The sequence below is a fragment of the Corvus kubaryi genome, unplaced genomic scaffold (genome assembly GCF_017639235.1).
Source record: "Corvus kubaryi isolate FWS band 111438036 unplaced genomic scaffold, C.kubaryi_AGA036_p1.0 68, whole genome shotgun sequence".
Classification (NCBI taxonomy): Eukaryota; Metazoa; Chordata; class Aves; order Passeriformes; family Corvidae; genus Corvus; species Corvus kubaryi.
Window position 1 is genome coordinate 12060986 of NW_024582056.1, and position 12770 is coordinate 12073755.

A 12770-nucleotide genomic window follows, 5' to 3' on the forward strand; every position below is an offset into this window, starting at 1 on the left:
CAAATTTGCCCCAAGTAGATGCATTCAAACTTCTTCCACATGACCCAGAAAGAGTAGTATGGCTACAGCAACTTGCTTCCTGTAAAGCTTTTAAATGAAAAGTTCTTTAATGAGGCCAGGATTTGTTCTCGTATGAGTGAGAGTTTTCCCAGTACTTTCAATGTGAACAGGATTTGAGTCATTTCCTCACTAAATGGCTATGATGAAAATTAAGTGAATAGGTCTCATGATCTCCTATTTGCCAGTATCTGAGTACCTAATTGATTCAGATTCTGAATACATAATTGTAAGCTTGTGGAACATAGTAGCGTGTATAAATCTGCTCATCTCAAATGACCTAAAGTCAACATGAGCAGTGTTGTCTGAATTCTTAAGACCAGCTGTGCTCTACAGTTATTAATGACCATGTTCCTCAGTTTGGACTAATTGTTTGTCAGATGTGAATTCAGATACAAGCAAATCTGGGAGGATTGAAAAGGACAATTTATGGCTAACTTCAGGAAATATATTGCTTATGTTCTTACGTGAATGTCTCTTCTTATGCTTCAAGTGGTTATTGGTCAAGTCCTGACCTTTGTTGTACAGGTACAGCTCAGTCAACATAAATTAGCTAAGGCTGTGGTCAGCTGTATGGTGTGTGTTTTACTGTTTGGTGATGTATCACATACAGCCTTGCACCCTTCTGTTTCTGGTATGGCATGAATATTTCCATAATATGGACATAATTCAAGAACACATTCCTGTTAAGGATTAGTTCCTCACAAAGGGTAGTTAATGCTACCATTTATATTGCATTTTGGAAGAGAAATGTAGATACTCAGCATTTTTTTTAAAACATGAGGTCTTTATAGGCAAATACATCTTAATATAGGCATTTAACTGCAGGTACTGTGTCTTGCAGCTTTGGGTCTTGGCACATTGCTATTGCTTTTGTAACAGATGGTTCCTCCCTGAAGACCTAAAACTCTGAGGTTTTGAGCAGCACTGACAGAATACTTTATGGAGTTAGGGGGTATCAATTAAAACATGCAAAAAAAAAAAAAGCTGCCTGTATATGTTATCACAGTTTAGGAGACACAGTCTCAGAGAAAGGTTATGAAACAATAAATCTTGTTTACCAAGAAACACAGCCACATGTGGGAAAACCCAATAATGATGAATTTTGGTCTGTTTTAGCCTCAAGGAAAAAATAATTTTTCATAACTGTTATTATGTTTCCATGTTCCCCACCATACACACAGAAGCCAAAATAATAATTTCCTTCTGTCTGTTTTTCTCAATTCTGGTAAGCATTTCCACACTCTGGTGATTGAGGATTAATTATGCCCCATGAAGTTATGATTGTAAATGTGAATGCTGAGTGCCATGTGTATGAATTTAATCTAGCAACTTTTTCTCTGAGTAAGATCAGGTATGTTTTCCTTTGGTTTTCCATTTGTTCACACAAAAAAGAAAAAAAGAAAAAAATTGCTGTATTTTTTTTTTACTTAGTCTACGATTTCTCAGCCTAGACAGACCCGTGGACTTCACATTTCACAAAAAAAATCCAAACAGAACATAACATAATCCATGGTATAAATTTTAGATCAGTGATGCTGGGGAGCTCAGACTCTCGTTAAATTAAAAAAAAAAATTAATATTGATGTACATGAGATGAAAGATTTTGATCTGACAGTATCAAAGAAGCCTTAGATTTCCAGCAAAGCCCTGGAGGCTCATAATAAAAGATACTGCTTTCTTTTTCCTCCTCTCCTGAAATAGGCATATTCTTCATACTAATTATATTTTTAAATGTTCAAGGGCAACAGCTGCTAGTACACAGTCTTATGAAATAGGCTGTACTGGAACAATTTTAAAAGGCAAGATTGTATGTTTTAAGTGGCTTGTGAGAAATTTCAGTGGACCTCAATTTTTTTACTGGGTATTCTGTATGGTGTTAAAAAAAAAAAAATTAGTCTTGGGAGACTTTTTAGCAGTAAATTTAGAGAGTCATTAAACTTCATTCTATTATCTTAAAGAGGGAAGAAACTGACCTGAATTAATTTTGACCCAAGGCAACCTTACCAAGACTCAGGGTACTTAGGAACAGTGAGGAACCTAATGAAGAGAAATGCATTATAGTGATTTTTTTCCCAAAATCTTCCTAAGTCTAGGTACCTGTTCAAATTCAAAGACTGTCTTTGAGAAAAGAAACCAGGAAATTATAATTGAAACTTGGGGACTAGTATTTTTGTCTCTAGGAATCTTGGAGAAAGGGAAACTGGCAATGGTTCTGAATGTCTAGCTGCAAGATTTAATTTCTTGGAAAAAATAACAGACAATGCTTAAAATGAGGAAAGACCCTAGCATGCAAATGAAGGTACCAAAATAATGGTATCATACTGGGCCCAAGGTGAAGACAACATACAGGCCAAGGGTGGTCCAGGAACCTTGTAGCTGTACAGCCTTGTTCTGGCCCTATTCAGTTATTGTGGACTGATAAATGTCAAAGAAAGAAACTTGATAATATCTGTGTATTGATTATAGCTGTTCATAAAATTATGCCAGAAAAAAAATAGGAAAACCATATTTGGTATATTCTTTTAGGGGAAAGCAAAGTCTCAGTATTCAACAGCTTTGTTCCTGCATTTGAAAAAACAATGATAAAATTGTTGCTCTCTTACCAGGCAAAGTATCAGCCACTTAATAGGTTTCTTTCTTTGCTTGTATGTCTTTCTTAAACATTAGTATAGGTAAAGATGACAAAGATTTTTGCTTCATTAAAATTAATCACTTTCCCTGAAGCTTTCAGACCTCAGGCCATGATACCAAAAATCCCAAGGATACAATCCTCTTCCACCTCAAAACAGTTGCTAACAAGGGGTAACATTCTTTCTGGAGTCTCATGGGGTTTTTCAACACTGCTGAGTTTAGTAGCGAATGAAGCAACATTACATAGAAAGGTAATGGGGAAAAAAAGAATCTTCTTCCTTCCACATGACTTTCAAAACCCTGCAAAGACTGGTTCAAAGACTGGTTCAAAGACTGGTTCAAAGACTGGAATAGGTGGCAGATGTACTTACATGCCTTCCATTACAGTTTCTAATGATTAGATAGCAGAGAAGACTACATTCAGGGCTCTAGAACTCCTACCCCAAAGACACTAGACTGAGTTGGGACTAATGATGAGCAGGTGTTAGAACATGTTCTTATCCCATCTTAACAATGGGTTCTGAAAGGTCCAGGGAATCTTCACTCAATTACTGTATATTCATTTGACTCTGTTTTAAAATGACCTTTGCTTAAACCAATTTATGTCTTACTGAATTCTTGTTGGAGGTTCCCTGGAAGTGATTAGTTGGTATTTGCAAGTTCCATACATTTGTTCTGTAGGAATTTAGTTTTGTGCAACTCAATATACGGTCATAGTTGCATTGGTCTGGGGTTGGCTTTTTCCCCCTCCTACATTTATTAATTTTTAATATTAATTGACTTTCTTTTGATATTTATATAAGTCAATTAAATTCTTTCAACTATATAATGGATATTGAATATCAATATAAAGACTTAAAATGAAGTGCTTAGAGACCAAGGTTTAGAGTGTAAAATTAGAATTTCCATTGCATATAACATTAATGCTCTGACTTTGTCACTATTTGTTAACACAAAACCCGGGTGTTTTCTTCCGGAAGCCACTGCACTTCTTCTGGGGTTGTCACTATATTCACTGAATATTCAAGTTATCATGCAAATGAAACCCTTAATTTATTGGGTCTCTTTAACCATGTGCAGAGGCTGTATAAGTAGAACTACACATTTACAGTTTGTAAATGTACAGCAATTATTCACTGGCTAGATACACAGAGCAGGTAGCTAGGAGTAACTAGACTAAACATGAGTATGCTCAGCATCTCTAGTACAAGCATCTGATGAATCTCTGCTGCCCAGATAAATATTAGTGATGTGGGAAAGTGTCAGACCCTCCATGGTCCTTGGAACACGCTTGTTCTTGATCCTTCTGAGTTCTCATTTTTTGACTCACTGGTTCTTTTTAGCATTTCAGCCCTTTCCATGTCACTGTTTTTCTCTGACTCCCCAAGCTGGTACTGATGCCTTAGGTTTTAGCTTTTATATTTTTCAGATCCTGTATTAACTAATATATAACTCTGAGACTTCATGTAGCCTGTTAGCTACTGTTCTTCCACTCTGGTTAGACATAACAAACCCTCTCTGGGCCTGAACTCAAAGACACCTTGCTGTCCCAGGCCCCGAAATATGTAAACTAAGCCTCTGGACAGGGGGAGCAAACTAGGGGTAATGACATCATTACCTGAAATTATAATTGGAGAATTAACCCTGATATGCAAATGGACCAAACTTATAAAAGTGTTAAAAACCCGTGACCCAGGGTCCATCTTGGGTGGAGCCCCTCAGAGGCCTTTGAGTGCCCAAGGTGTACCTTTGAAGGCCCTTCAAATAAATACCTGCTTTTATGCTCTTAATCTTGCCTAGCCTCTGTTTTCAGGTAGCCACTTCAAGGCATCAGTACTACCGTTTCACAAGTTTCACTTTTGTCTTTGTTTCTTTTATTGTCAAGAAGAAAATCTTGGCTTTGGCCTGTATCCTCTCACAATTCAAGAATTTTTCAGTGAAGCTGAGCCAAGGCCACATAACTGTGCCTTACAAAACTGGGCCATGGGCTACAGACAGCTCAACCCATGTGCCACAGATTGCTGTGAATGTAGACACAGATCTATTGGAAAAGTTATGGCTTAAGACCAAGTGCACAGGTATTGCTCATGCTTCTGAGATAATGTCAGTTATGTCAGGGGTAAGCTATGTACCTTGGCTTTTCCTTTATGCAATGAAGTCTTGAGACAATCTACAGATGCTTAAGTGCAGTACATACATAGAGAAAGGAAATTAGCATCATTAACATCTCCAGGATGGACAGTTTGCTTACCAAGAAGTTACAGTTTCCTTTAATGTTTTGGGGGTTGTGGTTTTTTTTAACCTAGTGACTGTCCAATACTGAAGAAGAATCTTTAATATTCTTTACAAGTGGTATCTGAATCATCAAAAATATACCCGATAAATTAACACAATGATATTATAGGGCTATTCATGCAAAATTATCTGATGTCTAAGCATAGAATTGCATGTCCAGTTCAGTTGAATAACCATTTTATGAAAGAAGATTTAAGGTAACGCTTTCAGATACTATACCTCCTTAAAGTTTAAGCTCAGTTGCTTATACACTACTTTGAATAGTCTTTTAATACCTGTTTAAAGAGTTTCTGAAGGGTTTTTTTCCTTCATAGCAGGGCAATGCATCCATAGCAGTTAAATTTGCTAGATTAATATGAGAATTTAGATTATGCAATACTGCGCCCATACCTACCTTTGTATTACCTGAAACATTAGATTGAAATCTAGCTTTCTTCCAAGACCTGAGAGAAAGATCATCAGCTGTGAATAACCCTACTCTATCCTGTCCATATGAAAAAATATCTACAAATTAATTATATTGGGAGCTGAGGCTGTTATCCATTGGATATATTCAACAATGAAAATCCCATAGGTAACTAAACTCCGTTTACTTGGAATTTGTGACTCTAATTCACTTTTATTACTGAATTCAGACTGCCCCAGAACCTGCAGTAACACTTTTTACCTTTCTTTGAAATATACTCCTGGTTAAATAGTCTCCCTTCTCTTACTTTGCATGTCCTGATTGAAATAAAATGTTCTTTCACCATCCTCAGGAAAAGAGGTAGCATTTGTGACTAAATGCTAAAAAAACCAAGTGAGAAAGCATTCAGTTCACAGCTTGAAAATAGAAATACCAATTTTTTGTGCTATGCTCTACTCTTTGTCATAAGACTAGCATAATTCTTGAAAGCAACAAGACAAAGTAATTAGAGCTGGATTCATGTTTTCTGTTAGTGCTTCATATTCTCATTTTTGAACAGTCTCCACTAAACTGCTGAAATATATTTCACAGACAGTTTGTGGAGAGAAAATACAAATATTTTGATAGTGATTTGGCAAGAGTTTTAACATTAGACCAATCAATTTTGCAGTGTAATGAGTACAGGATAAGCTGTGACTGGAGACTGCTTCAGGAAAGAGCATGATATATTTTTATTATATGTGTAGCTTCAGATTATTCATGTTTTCTCCAGCTGCTTCTGGATGGGACTGAAGAAAACACCTTTCTGCAGTTGCTTCAATGCACATTATACACTCAGGACAGACTGCTGAAAGGATCTCTCAGTAATTCCTCTTCCCTTCTGTCCCTAAAAGCGTCAAGGATGTAAAAATATAGCCTAATTCTTGCATGATTGACATTTACACTTTTCCTTAAAATTATACGGGTTATTATTATTTCTTTCTTAGGGAAAATTTGTGCATCACATTATAAGAAGATGCTTATAGCACATGCAGGAAAGGGTGTTGCAGATAATGAAATATTTTAGTAAACAGAGAAAGGACTATTCTGCTGGGAAAAAGAATAGAAAATATTGTATGACAAATTCAGTTCACTGCACTGTGATTTTAACACTGACATATTCTAGGGACCTTGGGATCAATAATATTCATAATCTGATTTCCCAGAATAATTTTTCTCATATGCAAATATCACCAAATCAGCTGTAATTTACAATTCAGCACTTTTGCATAATGCCTGAGAAGCTGAGCAATAATTAAAAAAACTTCCTCTCTCCTCATTTTTGACCTTGAGAATTGATATGAGAGAATCTGGCATGTTGCATCTCTGTGTGGAGTTCTCATTTAGTAGCACAACACATCTCTGTTCTAAGGCTATTAGTCTCTGCATTCAAAGACAAAAGCATTATTGCATCTGAATAGCATCAGTCCAAGAGCAAATCTTGTTCTGGGGGCATCGCAAAATCTGAATAATGGGATAAGAAAAAAAATTCTGAGAACAATGCAAATTGATTAAAATACCTACAGACCTAAATTGGAGCATCCTTCTCTGCCAAGAATGCCTACAATTTATTAGCTCGAAAAGTTGTGATTTTCTTCATCAGGGTGATAACTGCATTTCAGACAGGAACAATGGTACTGTTGATCTGTCTAAGTATAGGCTGTGTAGTAATACAAAATCACATTAATATGTCAGCTAAAATGAACCTTGGACATGTGTAGACACTCTAACCTCTCCTTTGATTTGATATTATTATTTAGATATCAACACCATCTAAATAAATTCCCATATTTCTGTGAAAATGCGAATTTTCCAGTCTCTTAGAGATTTTTTTTTTCTTTTTTCCCCCCTTACCAGGGGATATCCCATCTAGAAATCTAGCCAGCGCTCAGGTTCTAGATAGACTTTTTATTTAGAACAAACTTGGATTTCAGAGCAGTAGTATTTTTTCCAAGATGAAGCAGTGCTTTGTGAAGATTGTTGCTCTAAGCAAGCATCAAAAGCCATTCACTCTGGTACATTGTGTGGAATCTGCTTAACTTCTTATTCTAACATAGCTGATTTTGTCTTGTTTTCTTCTATCTGTTCCTGAATCTCTTGCTTTTTAGAAAAGCCCTCTAAGATTTCTAAAACTTAGAGATTACATTAAAAAACCTCAAAACCCAAACACACATACACATGAAAACCACAAGACCTGAGATACAAAAAAGGTGGTGGTTTGTTGTTCTGTTTTTGTTTTTGTCTTAGGACAGTCATGTAGTAATTAAAACACTTAAATACCAACATGGATAGAGAAGGCTGAGGGACAAACGCTCTTTTTCTTTTTTCATTATTCAATGTCAAATATAGAAATATTGCCCTGTCAAAAGCAACCAAGAGGGAAAGCAGTGTTCATTTGGTAAAGACTTGAGGTATTGTTAAGGCATTCAGCAACGTCTTGAAGCACAAAAGACAAGGTACTATAACAAGCATTGGGTACACTGTTGTGTATCCTGCCCTCGAGAAAATGAGTAATATACTTGTTACCTTGGTCTCACTTCAGGCTGCAGAGGAGTGTATTTTGAGTGACAGTGGGAAATACCAGCACTCAGACATCCAAGAGGAAAATAAATTTTTTCTTACTAGGGTTTAATTTGAAAATTAAACCCAAGACAATAGGACAAGGTTGAAGCTTAGGTTTTAAAAGTGATGCCTTCTTAAAGGAAAAATACTGTTTCTCTTTAGAATGTCTGTCTATGTGAATCCTCATCAGAAATTTTGAATACTTTCATCAGTCATTTCCTTTGAGGTAGCATATATGTTCCATCTGTCTGCTCTTCCCCTCCCAAGAACCATAAATCAGAGAAAAATTGCTCTTGCTAAACAGTTCATTTTTGTTGCTTCTGGCAACACAAGAAGTAACCCAGGGTACCTTAAATTACAAGGCCTAGGTTTTATATGTACTTTTTCTCATTGTTCTTTCATTTGGTACTTTGATTTCTCCCTATATAGGTTGAGGGTTTCGGTGGGGGGGAGATTTTTTTCCCTTTTTTTTCCCCTTCTGTGACAAAGATATATAAAATTATTTTCCTCTGGGTAACTAAAGTTGAAAAATAATCCAGCAATACTCTTGTTGTTATCAAATCATGGCTGGTAGTGTGCATCTTATTTCAGAAGATTAGTAAGTAAACCATTGAAGTTTTAAAGTAAACCCTCATAAAATGATTTTCACTGGTTGAGCATACCTACAAAAGCAGATCCTACACAGTCTTATTTCAACAACTGATTAGTACCTGATTAATTCAGAAAATACTTGTCACAGCTCTTGGGTAATGCAGTCACTTGTCAACCGTTTTCCTCAGCTGTTTTCTTAGGAACGGCATTAATAAATATGATATTACTCTGTCTCAGTCAGTGGAATTAATAGAAGCTTATTCTATGCTCACAGGTGTCTAAAGCCACAGGAAAATTATTTCATTCTGTCTTTCAACTGAGAACAGAGCTTCAGAACTTATCTTTGGTCATTGGTCAAACTGAGCCTCAGGTTATTTGGACATTTGGTTCACAGATTCTCTCAACATTGTTTATTCAAGAAGTCTGTAACCTGTTTACAAGCCCAGCTGGCAGAGGATGAGCCTTGGAGTGAGCTCTGGGATCTGTATTTTTCTGTCATCATTGGTACACAAGTTTCTGAAATGCATGCCAGATAGTTCTGTTTTCTATCCCAGTGTCTGGTGCTTCAAAGACCTGGTAGTTAGAATGAATACGTGTGAAGAAAGTTTCCTTGGATCACCATTAGGTGTCTAGTGACTTCTGCAGGATGTTGAAAAATTTCACAAAAGAGCCATAGCAAAAAAGTGCACTAAAACCCCAATATTTAACATAAACATTCAGAGGGGAGTAAAATCAGATCAATTTTATCAAGAATTTAACATCGATGCAACTGACAGTGATAGTCAGATGAACAGCAAACTAAATAGACAGAAAACTTAATTATTCTTCCCATCCCATCTATGATCTCTAAAGAAGTCAGAGTTGAAGAAATAGAAAATTCCTGGCAGCTCCCATTGCATCTGTTAAAAACTAGCAGAATCAAGGACTGCTCTGAAGAAGGTAACAGTCAGAGCACCAGAGCTGCAGTTAACTTAGGGAATCATAGAAAATCAAAGAGGTTGGAAAAGACCTCTAAGATCATCAAGTCCAACCATTAACCTAACACTGACAGGTCCACCACTAGAGCATGTCACTAAGTGCCACATCCACATGTTTTTTGAAGACTTAAAAAACAAATAGTCATATAGTCATTTTTACAGATGTATTTTCCCATTGTTTCTATCAGTTCCAAATCTTAAGACTATACCATATTCAAGACTTAAAAGCAGGAGCTTAGTAGCCAAATATTTCAGCTGAGGCACTTGATAGCAGTTAGCTCTTGTAAAAGAAGCTCAATCATTACTGTAGTGCAACATTTGAGAACAGTGTTTGCTAACTCTATGAATCCATGCATCTGCATCTTCATTAATTCATTTTAGAAGGGGGAATTTCTTTGTAATAAGCTAAGGATCATAAAAAACTTTGCGTGTCAAACCAGAACTAGCTCTTTCCTAGAAGTATTTCATTGATTATGCTTCATTAATTACATATTATGTAACAACAGCATAAATTAAACTATAAGCATTTTTGAAATTAGGCTCCATTAGTCTCATCTCACTCTTCTGGAACACAGCCCTGACTGAGTTAGGACACAAATGCAAAAAAAGGTCAAGTCCGCTTGTCAGTACTGGCAGAGTGATAGTTCAAGAGTATAAGGCTTTTCATAACCAATTTTGCAGTTGGTCTGAGCTTCACAGTATGTAGGTCAGACGTATTCAAAGATGTTTTCTAGTGGTTTCATCTAGTACAATGAAATGAGTCTTGTGAAACTTCAGAAGGATCATGAAAACTGAGAAAGGCAATATGACAAGAACCTAGAGTTTGTCTACATGAGCAGTAAGAAAGGCATCAAGTTTCAGATTCTTCCAGAAATCTTGAGACCAACAGACACTCTGGAGAAGCAGCAGAAATGCTGGACTGATTTATTTCTTTTAATAGGAGGGAGGAGCAAGGGACTTGCTTCCAGCCCTCCACCCAAAAGTTAAAAAAAATTGAAAAGAAAACAGCAAAAACATTGGTAATCTGTGGAATAGGTACTTATTTGCTGACACCTGCATAGCTGCGTACTTTATCTTGGAGAGGAATTTACCTACCCTGTTCTTCCCTCATAAAAATGAATTACCTGAGACATTTCAGTTTGTTTCCAAAAACGTTTTTCAGTCATTTTACTTGCACTTCATCTCTATAGATGCAAAGGTTTATACAGCACCTTCTTCTTTCTCAGACTAGACTTCAGACACACTCCAGATTAAACTTAGTAGTTCTGTAGTCAAAAACACTCATACACACAACATGGCAAGTTTAGGTGGAGTTGTCAGTCAGTATCCACATCTGACTGAATCCCTGGAGTATCTGAACTGCCTTTTAAAAGAAACAAGCTCATCGGTTCTGGAAGCAGGGGATGAAGGTAATTGCCTGTTTAACAGCACAGAGAATACCCTCAGCTCAGTGCTACATCCTGAGAGCTGTCCTTTGGGGAAATTAGATAGTTGTTTCATCCAGAACTAGAAACTCCCACCTGCAAGAATGAAAACTCTTACCTTTACTATAAACTGAACTTTCCATGAGAAAATTAATGGGAAAGGTATTACACCTCACTCATTAGTTTCCTTTCTAGAATAATACAAAGTTTTTATCTGCAATCTCATAATGACTCACAAATTATAATTGTGTCTTCCTGGGAAAAGGGCATGTAATGGATTTGGATGCCAAGGCACAGACCTTGGGGAGCTGTGGCCTCCAAGAGGAGCAGCCATGGCTGTCCCATGTCAGAGAGAGCAAGTTGCTGTCAGCTCTGCGAGACCCTACTTCAGGGAATAGCTGAGCCCCTAGCCATGGCTAGGTCCCTCAAAGAAAACACCTCTAAGAAAAGGGAGAAAATTCTGCACAGACAGAGGATGAAGGAACAAAAAGAGTGAGAAACAACAGATGGAACACCAGGGTCAGAGGAAAAGGAGGAGGTACTCCATGCTGGAGCAGATATCTACACTGCAGCCCCATGGGGGACCCAATGCTGCAGCAGGTGTACATGTCCTGAGGGAAGTGGCAGCCCATAGAAAGCCCACACTGGAGCCGAGGAAGAGGGTGAGGAGGAAGGAGCAGCAGAGAGGAACTGTCATGTACTGATTGCAACCCCGTTCCCCATTGCCTCTGCAATGCTGGGCAGGGTGGGGAGAGGACAAGAGTCAGGAATGGAGCAATTACCTTGAAGCTGGGAGGAAAGGGGATGGATGAAGTGTCTTTTCTCTTTGTTTTTCAACATCTACATATTTTTTAATTGGCAATAAAATAAATTAACTTTCCCCAAGTCACAGAGTCACAGAACATGCTGAGTTACTAGGGATGCACAAGGATCACTGATTCCAAATTCCAGCCCTGCACAGGACCATCCCTAAGAATCGTACCATGTGCCTGAGAGCATTGTCCAAATGCTTCTTGAACTCTGTCAGGCTGGTGCCATGACCACTGCCCTGGGGTGCTGTTCCAGTGCCCAACCACCCTCTGAGGGAAGAACCTTTCTCAAACATATGACATAAACATCCCCTGACACAACTTCAGGTCATTCCCTCAGGTCCTGTCACTGGTCACCACAAAGAGATCAGTGCCTGCCCCTCCACTTCCCCTCATGAGGAAGCTGTAACTGCAATGAGGTCTCTCCTCAGGCTCCTTCAGGCTGAACAGACCATGTCAAGTCTGTTCATGACAATAACTGGTCAATCAATCTTCTTATCTTTATCTTCACCCATGTTATTTTCTTCCCCTCCCATGTTTGAGGAAGGTGAACAAGTGAGTGTCTGGGTAGGTGTCTAGCAGCTAGCCAAGGTCAACCCACCATAGAGGGTTTGACAGATGTTCTTGCAAACATCTTTGTAGGAAGATAAAGCTTATGTCTTCCTCAAAGCGTCAGTAATATGAACAGAAGTATTTCTTGCAGTTGCTATATAAAACACAGTGGAAATTTTTTTGTGATTTTTTGCTACCTAGATTTACTCAATTTTAAGCATTAATTGAGCCATCTGAGTCAGAAGTTGAGTCAGTCAATGAAAAGGAACAGGTGCCTTCAAAAGATGATTTAAATCTTTAATTGGACAACATTTTACTCTGTAGGTATTGGATTCTCACCATTGCTTATAAATGAAACCACAGACAAGGGCATTCTTGAAGGGCCATAAGTTAAGCAGGATGAATCAGGGCATCTGTGGCTGAG